This window comes from Neofelis nebulosa, chromosome 5 (assembly GCF_028018385.1).
Source record: "Neofelis nebulosa isolate mNeoNeb1 chromosome 5, mNeoNeb1.pri, whole genome shotgun sequence".
In the NCBI taxonomy this organism is placed as follows: Eukaryota; Metazoa; Chordata; class Mammalia; order Carnivora; family Felidae; genus Neofelis; species Neofelis nebulosa.
Window position 1 is genome coordinate 8,798,602 of NC_080786.1, and position 17,202 is coordinate 8,815,803.

The 17,202-nt window shown below is 40.9% G+C and overlaps 1 protein-coding gene and 2 long non-coding RNA genes across 5 annotated transcripts in view; 2 read left to right on the top strand and 1 right to left on the bottom strand.

The window, feature by feature from the left end:
- The first annotated feature begins 3,633 nt into the window (after positions 1-3,633).
- LOC131511649 (uncharacterized) lies at positions 3,634-6,331 on the top strand. Its single transcript, XR_009261640.1, has 3 exons — positions 3,634-4,074; positions 4,763-4,842; positions 5,133-6,331. It is a non-coding gene; the product is annotated as an uncharacterized LOC131511649 (long non-coding RNA).
- Positions 6,156-8,036, bottom strand: LOC131511650 (uncharacterized). The gene is made up of 2 exons (XR_009261641.1): positions 7,893-8,036; positions 6,156-7,269 (listed from the first exon to the last, which is right to left on the bottom strand). It is a non-coding gene; the product is annotated as an uncharacterized LOC131511650 (long non-coding RNA).
- Positions 8,037-8,678: 642 nt separating this feature from the next.
- The window catches only part of CTNNB1 (catenin beta 1), a 41,202-nt gene continuing 32,678 nt past the window's right edge, over positions 8,679-17,202 (top strand). For all 3 annotated transcript variants that reach the window (XM_058729523.1, XM_058729525.1, XM_058729526.1), the window contains exon 1: positions 8,679-8,867. The gene's annotated coding sequence lies outside the window, so the exon portion shown is untranslated. The remainder of the gene's footprint in view (positions 8,868-17,202) is intronic.

Sequence of the window (17,202 nt, forward strand, 5' to 3'; positions counted from 1 at the left end):
GCAACTACGACACAAACGTATCTCCCTTTCATCTAGAACCTTACGGTTTAAGAAGCGCTTTAATGTGTGTTGCATTTGTTCTTGACAACACAACGAGAAAACTCTCTAAGGCCCAATGTGGTGGTGCCTGGCAAGTGGTAAGTATTCGGTAAATGTTTGTTAAATGAATGAGCAAAGGAATGAGTTGGGCAAGGAAGAGTTAAATCCAGTGGTAAAAGTACAGGCTTTGCAGTTGGTCAGTCTAGTTCATCCCTGTCCAATGGAACTTACCATGGATGGGGCTCTTTCTGCTGTGCAATATGGTAGCCAGATACGCTTACTGAGCGCTCAAAATGTGCCAATGAGACCGGGGAATTGAATGTTAATTGTCTTTAATTATAATTTATTCCAACGTCAATTAAAATGGCCACAGGCATCTAATGGCTACTGTACCAGACAACACGGGTCTAGAGTTCTAATTCCAGTTCTGTTTATCTCGCTTGTAATCTGAGCAAACTCTTTAGTTTCCCTAAATCACAGTTTCTCCAAATGTGAAACCGGGAAAAGAGTGGTCCCCTACTTAACCGTTCGTGACGGTTAAAAGAAGTCTTATATGTGAAAAGGTGAAGTTCACTAGGCTGCAAAAGGCAAAGCTTCATAGCCGGCAGCAACTCAACAAATGGAAGCCACCATTTAGATTCCTGACTGCCACCGCAGAGGAGATGCCAAGACTCAGGGGGATTAGAGAGCTTTGTTCAGGTTACATGGCAAATTCGCCGCAGACTAGGGTTTGCATCTCCTGTTTTCCCTACCACGGTGGCTTCCTCACTACCAGCTTAAAGGAGAGCCCCAAAACCCGTTTGGGCAGTAAGAATTGTCTGTGGGTTGAAAAATGTCTTCCCTATAGGTTTGTGATTAGTATTCACATTCATGTCGATCCCGCCGGGATTAATAAAACAGAAATTTGCTTGAAAGCATTACTGACTTTATAGGAGCGTCTTGTCATTGTGCAGAGTCTCAGTCAACACATACTAAAAGTACAACGATGATCATGTGAGCTACGTCAGGATCTTTGGACATGGAAAAGGCATCCTCATCCTCTTTGTTGCAAAGGTTAACACCTTGTTAAAACAAGAGTTAAAGAATGGAAAGATACAGGAGACGCGCACACAAAGGAGTTAAGTATCAAGAGAAAAGGGTGATGCAAGAGATTCCGTCAACCAGTATATAGTCCCGGTACTTGTGCTAGAAACATGAATGGCAGTTTTTACCAAAGAGGGTTTATTTAAAGTCAGTTAATAGAAAAGATCAGTGAGTAATTCCCTAAAGGACTCTGCAATCATCAGCAACTATAATAAATAAAGCTCTGAGTTTAGTTTTCAAAAATGAATTGCACCCATTCAAGTGGGGTGAAATAATGCTTTAAAGCCGATTATGGGAAAGATTTCAGACTTTTAATGACTGGTCCTGAGTGGGTGAATATAACCCAGAAGATGCACATGAGGACCCATTGGGATGAAAAAATAAAATACTTCAACTTCTATATTTACTTTCTTTCTTAAAAAAAAAAAAAGAAGCCAAGTTTCACTGATATTTCATGCAAGCATTGAGAGCAGTACATATGTATAATTTAAATAAATACACATCTAGAGGGTGCATACTCTAAATTATTTTACTAAGAAGACTACACAGTGCAAAATCTTTCAAAATGTTTGTTTTAGAAGACAATCAGCTCAGGATCACGCTAGTTAATCAATACTGATGATCAATTACTGATTGGTAAAAACAAGTCAAAAACCGAATCTTAGCTATATTAGTTAGCTTTTCCTATGTAACAAAATACCCCAAAACGAGTTGGCTTTCAGCAACAACCATTTTTTTATTGTTCTGAACCTGCAGGGTCTCACTTGCACTGCAATCTAAGAATACGGGTTCCAAAAACTAAGAGTCCTGTGAGGAAGGGCTGGAAGACCAGGGATTATTATGCTGTGAAAAAAGAACATGAATAGGAAAGAGAAATATGTGTGTTAGACATTTACTATCTTGGTTTCTTATGGCTTAGATTTGAATACAATTTATAGTGGAAAGAAAAATATTTTGAATGGACAACTGGTTGAAGCAACAGAAATTAAAGCATTTTTTTTTCTTTTCCCTAATTGATTTCAAGATGACGATTTTATAGAACTACATGATTTCAGAGAGTTACATTTGTGTGAACGACACAGTCAGCTGACATCAAAATAACTGGAAAATCCTGGAGATGTATACATTACACACTTGTCGACTTTTCTCATTTTTACCAAGAAATTGGCCATTTCCTGCTCCTCATTTTTAAAGAGGACCAATGGTCTTTGTTTCTTTTTCTTTCCCCCTCCCAACTCAAATTCTCCAATTGTAAATTCAAAATACGAGCAGATTTGAAGATGGATTATGAAGAATGAAGCCTTGGTATACACAAAAGAAAGATGGAGTAAAACGCACGTCCGTCACCGCATGAGAAATGGTATGACAAATGTGCGGTACTTCTGCATCAGATGTTAGTGACAAGTACCACTTGTCCACCTGAAAGAAATATAGGAAATAAAATCCATTTTGAAGAAAACTTGTGCATGTGTACTGTCCCTTCTGGGTACAGCTGAAACAGTGTTCTGTTAGAATAATTTCGTATCTTATCCTAGAACTAAAATGTCTGCAAGGTTAAATCAAAATGCTGTAGAATGCTATGCGATATTTAAGAAATAATCTAATTTGTAATAGGATTTAGAATTAAAATTTAACACAATACATTTTAATAACCAATAACCTTGGGTATTTAGACCACGATAAAATGTATACTTTTAACAAACAACGAACCGAGGCTACAGTGAAAACAAGAATGTCATTTTATTCAGTGGCATAACTGGAAGAAAAGTCAGAAAGGACTATAGCCTTACTCAAAGAGAATTTTTTTAGTCAGGTAGTTAAAAAAAAAAAATCAATCTCTCTGTTCCTCCACTTTTCGAGGCCCAAAGTTATTTTTTGCTGAGTGGTGCAAAACAGAAAATGGACATTTGCTTCTGGCATTGTGACCTTCTCCAGGCCCCTGTCCGAGCTGCCCCGATGCAGTGTATTTCTGGCATATACTTGTGATATAATCTGCCACCATTCTCCATAAATGTTCAACTTGACAGCAAGTGAGAGGAAAAAAAAAAAGTCTCTTTTGCATCAGTGAAGAGTGTTACACTACTACAAACACATTTCTCTCTTTTAAAAGATATATGATTTTTTAGAAAGATTAATTCGGATGGGCAACTCCTTAACACAGTTATTTTTCTTCTGGCTATACACATTAATCCATCTAATTTTTGTTTTAAAACCAATAGGGCTCTTGAATATTATAAACGATCTCTAATTCTTAAAAAGAAATTTATAGCCGGTCCATACGTTTTCCAACTAAGACACAGCATAAAACCTCCATCTCTGTACATAGACACTAATACACGTACACATCCGATCCAACTCCACACTTATCCACTGGTGACTAAACCATCTGAGATGGCTTGATGGGGGACAGGGGGGGAAGAGGCTGGAGAGGATTTTATTTTTTACAATAGGCATGCAAAATATTTACTGAACAAGACATTTTGCTGTCTTTTGCTTTAGTGTGTGGGGGGAATCATAATTGTATTTAGACTTTATATGGCATGGGTTACTCAGTTCACAGCAGAGGCACCTGCAGCAAATTAATTTGTTGTAGCACATTAATTATCTCATAGCTTCTATTTAGGCTGCAGCTGTTGCTATTATGTTAATAATATTTTTTATCACCACTGTATACAACAGGTTATGGAAATAATAGAAATATCTCTCTTTTTGGCTTCCCCCCCTGTCGTTTCCATTTTTCTATGTCAGAAGGAAAGACTGAAAGAAATTTAGGCAAATTAAGCCCCAAAGCGCACTATAATTTTCTATTTCTGAACCGATTTGTAAGAGAATGGGTAACTGAAATTAGCAAAGAATCACCCCACACAAAGATGGCGCGTGCAGAATTTGTGAAAGCGAAAAAGAAGACGAAGGAGAAGCAAAAGAGGGACGGAACACTGCAGTGCTGGGGTGGTGAGTGTTTGGATGGGGGCGGGGAAAATGCTGCAGTTTTCATGAAATAATAAGGTGGGGGAAAAGAGGCATACAAAGAGTAGGTTTTTCATTGTTTGTAAAATATAAACACAGATGAATTCTGTCTTTGGTTTGTTCATGCTTTTCACTCTGCACAGCAGGGATGTTCTTAAGAAGTTGCCCTCTGCGAAATTTCACTAAATGGGAACCGTGGACCCTGCATGATGGGATTATAATCACACCAGCCACTCCTTTTACATAATTTTTTGTTTAAGATCCAGTAAGACTCCCTGTTTTTAATATATATAAAGCAATAGACACGTATGTGTCGATAAACTGAGAGTTTGCGTCCCCAATAGCCCAGTGCAGGCTAAAACAAAAAAAAAACGGTGATATCACATCTACAAATCTCAATGGATTCAAAAACAATATGAAAATTTTTAGCTGACAAGAACATGTCTGCTGCCTGCAGTCCCTGCAATAGCTCACCATGTTGCCTACTAACCGAAAGATCAAAAATTATCGATTTCATGGCGCTGCGTGCTCTGGAAAGAAAAGCTACTTTAAAATTTGCATTGTTTAAGAAATGAGTTAAAAGAAAAGAATCATTTTTTCCCGAACACTTTGGAATGTGAAAATGGCTTATTTTAATCTTATCCATGATTTACTATAATTCTATTATTTTTAGCAGCTGGAGTCCAGAAATGATTTTTTTCGATGAATTTAGGATTTTGCCGCAGTATACATCTGCAGTCCCAGAATCCTCCGGTAAGTTAATCCTTCTTGCGATGGGAAACGCCTTTAACCTTCTTGTGAATGAAATACCTGCAACCATTTTGAAATTTTTAATACAGAAGTGTGTGTGTGTGTGTGTGTGTGTCTATGTTGGGGGGGGGGTTATGTCTCCAAAGCGTGATTTCTTTGCAGCGCAGCGGTAGGTATTTGTCTTAATTCTTAGAAACATACACCTTTGTGTTCTTTGAATATCATGGATGATATCTCCATTGCTTTCCCTTCACACTTTCTATGGTAGCCATTAAATGTATGTACTTCCTTAGTATGGCAAGGACTGTTGTGTCAAACCAAGGAAGGCCTCGAGAACGCTAACTCCAAGCAGGAACCGTGTTCCTGGCATCACTGAAGCCGCCATGATCATAGCTACCACTGCTGCTGCCACGGCCACCACCATGGCCACCGCCTCCCACCACCTTCACAGCCCCCTCCCTCATCCCGCAGCGCACCAGATGCAAGCTTTCCACGGTGGCTCTCCGCCGAATTTGCCCAGTGGGTTCCTAGATTACTTCTGTGTGCGAGAATAGCCAACCATGTAGCCTGACAAGAGGTATTTACAACTACTTAGCCTGTTCAGCTGGAAAGAAATCAAAAGATAACACTGAACCCTGAGATGATGTATTGCGAATCAAAAGTCCCAATCCATAAATAGCGCACTTGATGAGCTGCTAAATGAAAACCTGATCTGATTATTGCCCAACGTTTTCACGTTGTTCAGAAAGAAATATTTTTAACACACCTTCTTAGAGAATTGGGACTGTTTATAAATGCAGGGAATATTATTTAGTCTTACCTTTCTGCTGGGAGAGGTTTCTTCTCAAGGAGGTTCGGATATAGAGTCCAGAGGAGACCACACCCTCGTTACACAGTTCTTATTTTCTACTGTTTCTGCTTACTCGTAAGTAGGACTGATTAACAGCTATAATTATACATTAATTTAAGGGACCTAATCAAAAGAAGCCGGCCACTCATTTCCCTCTCTCTAAAGGAAACTCATTGTCATAGTGCTCAATAAATGTTTAATTAATGGATTTGATAGTTAACTATCCAAAAAGTGAATGGGCCTTCTTTACAGTGCTGCCTTGATTAATGTTTCTGTTGGAAGTGCACAAACACGCTGGGCATTTCTTTCTTTGCCTAAGGTGATTCAGAATCATGTGTTTTAGTGAAGGGATGCTTTCCATTCAGAATCCATGTAATCACTGCTTGATGTGCCAATGGTCTAATATCATGACAAGTAATACTTCCTCTGTTAAACCAGCTGGAGACACTTGGTTTCTAGGCACAGAGCCTGAAATTTGGAACCATTTGTCTTTTGCAGCTTTTTTTTTTTTTCTGTTTAATGCAGTCTTTTGCATTAAAATGGATTAATTCATGTCAAACCCAAATGGCTGGCTCTAGAAGAAGGTGTAAAAAGATAACCAAATGTTTTTTATGAAACATATTGCCCAAGGCCCATTTTGAAAAATCATTTTTACAAAAGCACTTATCTCACCAACTCATCAGGTATTTTGATGCTTGTATTTCTTATTGGTTTAATGGTAGCATTTGTCTCTATTGCAGAGAAGTTATTCATCTCATATGTTTGGTGAGACAAGTGGAACAATTTCTGTTTTTTGGGAGAAGAAAATAAAAATTCTGAGCAATCTGTTAAATTCAACTAATATTTTTAAATGCTAGTCACGCAGTAATTCTTCAGTACACTTAAATTTGATAGGAAACACAGTTTACTGCATTGTTGCAAATTTTACATTTCCTTTAATGACATGGGTGTTTACCTAAAATATTAGCAGGGATTTAAAAATCTTAATTCCAAATTTGGATTAAGATATCTAAATTATAGAAAATGTTTCAATTATTTTTGTATCTGAATAAAGAAATACAAACATAGAAGAGTTTTTATCCTTTAGAGGTTCTAATGGTGCAAATATCTCTAAACCAGTTTTAACAGAGTGCCTTATTGAGAAAAAAAAAACAAAACCAATCCCCCTCCACAGGGAATATACAAAAAGGAAACATCCATGAAAAATTGCTCAAATATTGATTAATCAGTCATCTGATTTTAAATGTATGACTCTAATCGAATCAACTGTATATTCTTTAATACTTTTTATGAGGATTAAAATTGGGGGTCAGTGCCTGGAAACGCTATTTACACTCTGAGTTTACATGAGAAACACTGCTTTGATGAAATACCTTTTTTAGTTTAATTTGTTCGAATTCTGACTGGCCGAGTTAATCACCACCATCGGCTATATTTAATTCTATAGAATTACTTGCGCAGATAAAAATGAGAAAGTAATTCTAGACAATGGATCTCACCGAACATCGTCTCAGTGTGTGTACTTTTTCCACTGGTATGGTCATAGCAGTTAAACGTTACCGCTGTATGTAGTAAAATACCTTTAAGATGGGGGGAAAAAAGAATTATTTAAAGAACATGTTGGCCCTGAGCATTAGCTTGCCTAAAACTACATATCCTACTCCATGAGTGAATAAGTAGGTTTCCTGCCCATACCTATGTATAAAGACCTATTGTTTGCATTCATTAATTACAGGGATAAAAGACCCAAGACAACTTTCACTGTTGCTTTTTGCACTCTCCATTGTTTTGGAGGAAAAATAAGCATAAAATAATAGACCATAGAAACTGAATCAATCATGATTGTTTCAGCTTTGATAAACAAATGCCTATCTTGCTGGGTGACAATCGAGACATTTCCAAGGGAAAGGACGACCCAATTTTAGCCTGCTGATACGAATTAGAAAATGTTTTTGAGGAATCGAAAATTAGTTTTCAAAAATCACAAGCTGCCTAATTGATTACTCCTTCCATAAACATTACTTGATTTCTCAAAAAAGTAATACCTTAGAAATGCATTTCCTCCAAAGAAACATGCGCACAAATAAATCTATTGATAGTAGTACTGTGGAACCAGATAAAAATGGAATCCATCAGAATTAACCTAATTGACAGGGTTCTAGAGCTAATCCATTTCCATCAGTCATTTGTTCACAGCGCTTACTCCTAAAGACTTGTTGAATTGCGGAACTGGGCGCCCATCCTAAGAGTTCACAGCCTTCGGGAGGAGGGATCGCAGGCGGCCCGGCCCGGTGTTTCACTTCCAAATTCAGGCTGAGCAACCGGTCGGGACGCGGGATCCGCGACCCGGACAGTGGGGGGGGGGGGGGGGGGGGGGCGGCTTTGGGGCGATGTGCGGCTCGCAGACGAGCCGAGTCCTGCGGGGAGAATGAGGCCCAGACCGCAAAGACCACGGAAGCCCTAAACCGCTGGAGTTCCTCGACTCGACAGCGGGGCGGCTGCGGCGGCGGCCGGCAGCTCCGGGAGCTGGCGGGCCGCGACCTCAGGGCCCGCGCCGCCCCCCCCCCCCCCCGAGGGCCGGAGCCCAGAGGCCGCCTTCCGCGGGCAGCGGGAAGCTTGCGGCAAGCCCGCGTCGGCTCTCCCGATCGGGGCCCGAGCGGGGGCGGGGGCGCCGGGCTCCAGACAGTAGAGGCTCCGGGTGCCGCCCTCCCTCCATCCTCGGGCCTCCCCGCCTCGGACCACAGCGCCGTAGCGAGCCGCCCCCCAGACCCGCACCGCGGGCCAGCCTCGGGTCCCTCTCCGGGGAGCGGCCGGAGAGTGCGCGGGCGCCCCGCCCCGGCCCCGGGCGGTCGGACGACGGCGGGCGCCGGGCGGCGCGGGGACTACTTTCCGCCGCTCTCTCGCGCCCCGCCCCTTGTCCTCGCGCGGCGGAACGCTCCGCGCTGCGCCGGTGGCGGCAGGATACAGCGGCCACTGCGCGACTTATAAGAGCTCCTTGTGCGGCGCCATTTTAAGCCTCTCGGTCTGTGGCAGCCGCGCTAGCCCGGCCCTAGGAACGGAGAGCGAGGGGAGGCGGAGACGGAGGAAGGTCCGAGGAGCAGCTCCGGTCCCCGCCGAGCCGCAACAGCAGGCCGAGGACGGTCGGACTCCAGCGGCGGGAGGAGCCTGTTCCCCTGAGGTGCTGGGGCGCTCCTTTCCTTACCCTTCCGGGGCTGCTCCCGCTCCGTCTTCGGAGCCAAACTTCGTCGCGGGCGCGCGGTCCCGGCGGCGGCTGGGAACCGGGCCCGGCGCGGCGCGGAGGCCCGGGGTGGGGAGCGGGGGGCGCGGGCTGGGGGCGCCGAGGAGGCGGCGGGGGCGGGCCGCGCCCGGGGGGCGGAGGGCGGCGGCCGGGCCCGGGTTCCGGTAGCGCTGCTCCTCGGGGGGCCCCCGGGGCGCCGCTGGAGGGGAGGGGGCGACGCGAGGGCGCGTCCGGGAGCTCGATGGCCGGCGGGGGCGGGCGGGCGGGCGGTGGGGGAGGCTGTGGTTTCCGTCCGGGGCTCCGGCCGCGGCCGAGTTTGGGGGAGGGACCCTGCGCCTCGGGATGCTCCGGGCCGGGGTGGGGGGCGGGGTGGGGACGGAGGGTGGGGGTGCTCCGCCTTCCCAGCCCCAGCGGGGAGTTGGGGTACGGGTGCTGGGCCTGGGACGCCACCCTGGGTCCCATCTGCCGGGCCGATAGGGCCAGGAGACTTTCTGTTCAGATTCTCTCTTTCCGTTTCTCGAGAACGAATTAAAAGGATCCTTAAAGAGAACTGTTAGTATTTTTTTTTTTAATGCCCTGCTTCTGTGAGTTTGGCACTGGTTCTTGTTTAGATCCGAGCAACTTTAAACCTTAGAGGAACCAACCTACTAGTGCAGACGGTGCGATGCGTCAGTAGGGCTTGCACAAATAAACCCATGTCCTGCACCTACATTTTCTTGTACCGTGCAGGTGAGTGGAAACGGCGTGCAATGTGCTGAGGGTCTTGGATTTACGGCGGTGGGTGTGAGACCCTTGTAAAAATAGGGGCGGGGGCCGGGGCGACTGGCTTTTACTGTTTCTTATCAAGCGAGCCGCGGGATTCAGCTTCTGACTGCTTGGAGGAGGATCTTGGTAGAAATGATGTATTCAAATACTTTTATGGCAGCTAAACGTGATTTTTGGAGCACGTTTTCTTTTCAGCGGAGTGAATTTTTCCCTCGCTACAAAATTGGCCAAATGAAATTCAAAGTGTTGCAACTTCTTTCAGTGTTTTGTCTCGGGAGAGGATTTTGAACAGAGACTTTCGAAGTTCTCGAAGCCAGCTTCTGAATCCGCGAAACTTGAAAGCTTTGGCAGTTGGGTGTAGTTGTTTCCTTGGTTTTCTGTTCCCTTTCGGAGGGAGCATTGTCTCCACACTTTGTATCTTCCAGACATCTGTGGTCTCCCCTCCCCCCTGAGTTTGTGAGTGGTGAATGAAGAGAGACTGGCCTGCTGGTATGCAGAGGTCGGCAAAAGGAAATCGAGGAGTGGTTTTAGTGAAATGAGAGCTTTGTGTCGTGAATAGTGGTGGCTTAGACTAGACATCAACTTGAAGAGACGGCTATCCTTTGATAAAGTCTAGGCTGCTGTTTCTCAGATCGTTGGAGTTATAAAGCATTCTGTGTGGAATTTAGGAAGCCATTTCATTACTGTGAGTTGTTGAACATTCAGTACCTTCAGATATTCTTCATGTGAACTTGTCTTCGTCCTACAAAATAGTCGACATGCCCTGAAATGTATTTACATAATGCTACTGTTAAGTATCCGCTTAGATTAGTGACCTAAACTACTTTGGAGGCTTTGTTTTGGCTCTAAACAGGCTGCTGCAGTATTTATTTTACATTCACAGTTAAACCCACAGAAATCTCTGGATTTAAAAAAAGTACCATTATGGTTACTTGAGAATATCATTTCACAAAATTTGCTCAATTTGCACCAGTATTCATTACTTTGACCTAGTCTTTGTTCTGAAGGCCATGTACAAGGACAAGGCCCTAAAGTGATTGCAACAGTAACTTGAAAAACTTGCAGAAGACTGTTCTATAGGATTAAAGGAATGCTGAGACTATTCAAGTCTGAAGTCCTTGAGGGGGAAATGAAATGCACTAGGAAGTTTAGTATAGCATGCAACTTAGAGTCCTTGTGGAGCCCTAGGCTTGAGATTCTTCTCCCAGAGGTTGGGGAACAGTCGTTTTAAAGAGTTTCCAGGGAAAATGAAGTTTTAAGAATAAGGTGGTTAATGAAAAAGTAAAACCACTGTTTTTTACCACTGTGCAAGTGTCAAGAAGCATTCAAAAGTTTTCTTTTTTTGAACTAATTGTTGTTATCTGACTACTGTCTTTGCCAAGAGTATTATGTAGAGTGTAGAGTAAGTATTAACACTTCTCAAACTGAATTGAGCTTCCTATTATTACTCGTCAGGCCTAGAGTAAAAATTCTTCATATAAATAAAGTCTTGTGTGCTTGTTTTCAGAGATACTTCCCAAATGGAAGGGAAGACATGAATGAAGTAGGCCAATTTCTCTAAGGGTATTTGAAGGTGTAGCACTTAGGAAAACTGTCTGCAGATACCGGTCTTTATTGTTTGGAGGGTGGGAAGAAGAGCGTAAATATTGAAACTAGGGAGGTGGGTAATTCAGAAGTTTGAGTATCTTTTTTATAGTTTTAAGAAGCGGTGTAATTAAAACTCCAGAAATGGACTAAGTATATTTAGCCAAGTGAAACTTTTGTGTTATTGAAATGAAAGAATGTATCTCTTCAGTTACAACAAGATTTTGTTTCTCTTTCATGGTTTACTAGTTGCTGATAATCAGGAATTGCAGATGAGTAGGTGGTGAATTTTAAGTTTGTACTTAGGGCTTGGTGGGAAGTGTGCTTGATTCCTAACCCAGGACGGAAGGGGTGAATGCCTTTTAGAGTAGGACACACTTTTTCAGTACCCGCAACTGTTGTGTAGTGCATATAGACTTGTGACATTGTTTTTGAAAACATGAGTTGTATTAACTTTGTTTTCTTGTAACTCTCTTTTTGTTGGGAATGTGATATCTTCTGTTGAAATAGCTTGACTGAAAACATTTTTATACCATAAAAGTAAATAGTAAACAAAGACTAGGGACTGCTTCTGAGGATTCCAGAGCATGTAGCTACTGCCTCCAGTACCCTAATATAGATGATACTGATTTGCAGAATCAGTTCTCATTTTTCAACAGACCATTGTTAATGTGATGCTGTTCTAATTGTGTGATTAGATAACTGGCTAATAGGCTAAAATAAGTATATACTTCTCAGGTTCCACAAAGGGAAAATGTGTGATTTATGTTGCTTGAAAATGAGTAGGAATTAACTCAGTGGCTTTTCATCATTTAAACTCAGGAGAAGGTTATTTCTTCTGTTGACTTAAGAAGGCTGCTTTTGTGTTTCATGCAAGACTGAGCTTGACTCAATTGGAAACCTAGACCCATCTGTTGAGGCTTTTGAACCCTGCTGTCCTTAAAAGTATGTATAAAACCTACTTTCTCTGAAGAAAAAGATGCTCTTAACAGAGAAAAGTAAGTTAAATTAGGAACCCTGTTTCAGAGTTTAACTGCCTTTTTAAAATTTAATTGTGGACTTCTCTTAAGAGACATTCCCACCCCCAGAGTCTCCCTCAAACCTGATGCTGCAGCAGAGTGAGAGTAGTGTTAGGGCATGTTTTCATTGCATACTTTGGTCATGTTGAGTGCCCTCCAGTGGATATAATGTAATGCTTCTGATTTTTTTTCTTTTCTTCTCTTTTCTTTTTTTTTTTTACCCCCAGCAAGTTTGTATGGAATCTATTTTTGGATAATTCTGATGAGAAAGCATCAATCGGGAAACCTTTTGAATTCTAGAATAATTTATTCCTATTAATATTTCTGATTAAAAGACTGGCTTGAGAAAATGTCATTTCAACCAATATTTATAGGAGAAAGATCAAAGTTAAAATAGGGATCACATATTTAAGTCACTTTAAGTAGGTTAAGTATATCATAATGGTAAAACCAAAAACTGATAATTTGGGGGTAAAAGATCAGGTGTTTAGCCATCTTAATGAGTTACAGAAACTAAAATGGTCAGCAAAAGTTAATTGAATCACTCAATTTGTCTAAATCCATTACATGATAAAACATGAGTAAGTGCTCAACTCAGTTATATTATTAAGGAATATGTCTGTGTTAGGATCTAGATAAAAACAAAGCTAGCTGAGTCAGTGTATGTGAACTCTGGACCATAGTTACTATAGGCTCTCATTGTGTAGAGTTGTGGGTGGTGATACACTAATTTTTTGCCCTTTAAGTTTTTCAGTAAAAACCTTTCTCCATGCTCCTGTATTAAAGTTCTTATGTTTCTGTTAGTAACACTTTTTTTTATGAATATACTTGTTTCAAATAGGATTATTAGTAACAAGAATAAAGTGTATTCTCAATTACCTTTTGGAAGTCAGATGTTAATTTTACGGAAAACTCATCGGTTTAGAAAAAATTTTAGATGTCTTTTTCATAATGGGTGGTTGAAATGAAATTGAAAAGTTGATGTAGGGAAGGGAAATGACAGTATTTTTGCTCTTGGAATTCAGCATAATATTGTGGAAACGTTAATGATTTTTTGACTGTTTGAGAAATGTATTATAGTTAGGAGTTTTTTGTTTTTTTTTTCTTTAAACACGGCAAGAATGCCTCAATTGTTTTATGTAAGTGGTTATTCCAGAATGGATTGTATTCCTTCATAAAGAATCATTTTTGGAATTAGATGTCCAAGTTACTTCTTAGTATTTGCAGCATTTATTATCCCTAAGGTCAAATAGCTTCTGTCCCAATTTTCCAAGATTTTTATAAGAGATGAGAGTAGATTTGAAAGTTCCTTTAAAAATCATGTACATACAGTTTACTGAAAAAGTCTACCTATTAGGGACTTAATTTATCTCTTGAAATTGGTTGACATACAACATGTTGGCATTCAAGATAAGTGACTAAAGTAAGATTGCTTTCAAAAGCCATATAGGTTTGGTCTTCTGTTATAGTGGGAATGGCCTCTCAGTGTTTCTAGGACCAGACAGCATGGGGTGTCTGAGACCGTGGACTGCAAGAAATTGGAGAGTACAAGTTCCATCTAAGCAGCCAGTCTTCTGTTCCAGCCATTGTGTTGGTATATTCCCACATGAACTGTATTGTTCATGTTGTCATATCATCTGATTGTTTTTTTCTGAGAGAAGGAGGATCAGATTAATGTGCATCCTTTGATTTGCACATGTTGGTGAATGAAATTCATGTTTAAAGACACTGTTCAGCACAAATAAAATACACCTATTAGCAGGATACTGCTAGTTTGTAACATCTGCAGTACTTCCATTTAGAGTATAGTTCTTAATGATTCTAAAATGAAGATAATATGAATCTGTGGGTTTGTATAACTTAGGAAATAGATTGTTAAACTATTAGGGTTCTATTTTGGCACTTGGAAAATGCCTTCTATCAATTGATTATACACAGGAACTTAACATTTTCATGTGATTGTGAAATCTGGAAGACTCAATTAAGTTTAGGAATTATAAAATGGTTTGGGTCAAGGAAAAGGAAAAATAACAACTTGATCATCTTAATTATAGCTTTTTAAAGTATTTTTAAAAGAGATCTCAAAACTTAATCTGTGAAGGTATTAAAAACGCTGGAGATACTGTGACTGCATGTGCATAATCATGTCAGCCTAAAATTTTATTAATGCCTTTAAATCATGTTCTCCTGGTTTTTATCTGAAGCCTACACTTTTTTTAAAAATTTAATTTTTTTAATGTTTATTTATTTTTGACAGAGAGAGACAGAGCATGAGTGGGGGAGGAGCAGAGAGAGAGGGAGACACAGAATCCAAAGCAGGCTCCAGACCCTGAGCTGTCAGCACAGAGCCCAACGCGGGGCTCGAACCCACGAACTGTGAGGTCATGACCCGAGCCGAAGTTGGACGCTTACAACAGAGCCACCCAGGCGCCCCTAAAAAAAAATTTTAATGTTTATTTTTGAGGCCGAAAGCATGAGTGGGGGAGAGGCAGAGAGAGAGGGAGACACAGAATCTGAAGCCAACTCCAGGCCCGATGTGGGGCCAAACCCACGAACCAAATCTTGAGATCATGACCTGAGCTGAAATTGGATGGTGAACCAACTGAGCCACCCAAGTACCCCTGAAGTCTACACTTTTAAGATAAACTATTATCAGACCAAATCCAAAACTTAAAAACAAAGTTTAGATAATTAAAAATATATTGAACGTAAGTTTTATTTAAATTAATGGCATTCTATTATTTGGTCAGAATAAATTTATAAAGGTAGTTAGATTTTGGTTAAATCTTTTTTTGCTAGGGTAAAAATTTTCATTTCCGGAGTTGGAAAAGTTGGCAAACTACATGTTTAATTACATGTTTAACCTGCAGACTACATGTTTAAATGACAAGCAAGCTATGTCTGGACTGAAAGTGCAATGCATAGGACAACATTGGTTATAAAAAGCAGTATCTGAGAATAGTGCTACAAATGTATTTTATATGATATGGTATAGAATACAAACTAAACTGATCAGTGGACTTTTACAAAACATTGGTCTCAGAGGTACTAACTCCCTGGCTATCCATCCTATCCCTGTGTAACTTTACCAAGCCACTGTAAAGTTTCCCTTACAATATTCCAGAAATTTCCGGCCTTTGATTTCTTTTGAACTTGTTGAAAAGGCTCCCCCTCATTCCCAGCAGTTTGAATAGTGTGAACAGCTGGATGATGCTGGGGTGAAAATGCTCCATAGCACTTCCCGTTTTCTCTCCTATTTTTTCCCTCTCTTAATTTCTTCACTAATGTTCCCACAGTTTTACTTGTGATTTCGTCATTCACATGTTGTTATGCTGGTAGTTTCCTTTCAAGATTTGTAACAGGTATGTTAAACAATCAGTTTAAAAAATTGGGCAGGGGGAGAGATTTTTAACCTGTCTACGTTCTTTCAAGTTCATAAATCCTTGTGGCATACAAACCATATCTGTGATTAATAAGTCTTATCTTAAATGCTGGTAGTTGATTTGACTTGGAAGTAAAAGATGTGCAAAGGCCGAAGGCTAGTTTAATAAGCTTCTTTTATTAAAAGGGTTTTATGATAGCTTAAGTAATTGTGATATGTGTATGTATATATACCCATTTTATTATACATTGTCCATATAAAAATGACTGCAGAATTTCTTGGAAATACAATTTGAAGGTGATCTTAAATGATTGTAGTAATTTGCACCGAGGGGTGGTTGTTGTAAACTACTCTATTTTTTAAGTATAATTAAGTGGTTTGGGGGTAAGAGTGTAGGGAGCAAGTCTTTGAAGTTTTCCACATACTAGATGAGTGCCGTATGTGTAAAGCAGGAACCAGAGTTTCTCAGAAATATTTTTCAGTCTAACTGTGGAGGTTTCCAAGTCGAGTTCCATTCCACTGTGTAGAAAGTGCTGGCTGAGACACCTAAATTATTTTCTGAGCTACTGAAAGAATGCAGTGGTGTCAGACATATATCTCCCTAATAGTTCATAGATGCAGAAGTGGACACCAAATGTTACAGGACACTTAGTATGCGTGGACATAGAACTCTTTAGATAGCTTAGTAAGTTTAGTCTGTTTTCTCGCATTTTGCTTGATTTTAAAGTTTGGTTTTTTTAGGCTCAGCTAATTGGATCCCTTTTTTTTGGTAAGAATACGTACTGATCTGCTTGAAGAATACCCTGACTATATGCTAAAGGACTTCGCGTTTCTCCCTTTGCCATTATATCCCAGATACTATGTTTCTCTAGAAAGCTCCAAGACAGGAAGACTATTTAACCTTCTCTGCTTTTCAGATGAGTCCCCTCTCGTCCATCAGAAGCTAAGCAGGAACTCCTTCAACACCCTGCCAGTCTGCATCGAGTGTCCATCTTTAAAATGGAGGAGGGACACCTGGGTGGCTCAGTTGGTTAAGCGTCTTGACTTCTGATTTTGGCTCAGGTCATGATCTCACACTTCACAGAGAGATCAAGTCCTGAGTTGGGCTCTGCTCTGAGAGCCTCCTTGGGATTCTCTCCCTCTCTGTGCCTCTTCCCCGCTTTCATGTGTGCTTTCTCTCAAAATAAATAAATAAACTTAAAAAAATGAAATAAAATGGAGGAAATAGTATATTCTGGTCAGAGGCCAGTCCTGACCCATGTGGTTTCAAGGACTTTGTTCTTTTAGTTCTACCTAACTCTTCTGTATTGGCCTTATCCCTTCCTCCAGATTCTAATCCCGTTACTTTTTAAGTCTCCATCTCCCACCTTTTATCACTCACTGTACCTTATGGAACTCCTAGAACTCCTTTTATTTTCAATGTATTCTGGGAATGTTCCCTTCTCTCTCTTGCTCCAACTGTAACCTAGTCTGTCCCCTGATAATGCTACTTCCTTGCAGCTCTCTCAGTGGTAAATGTTTTCCC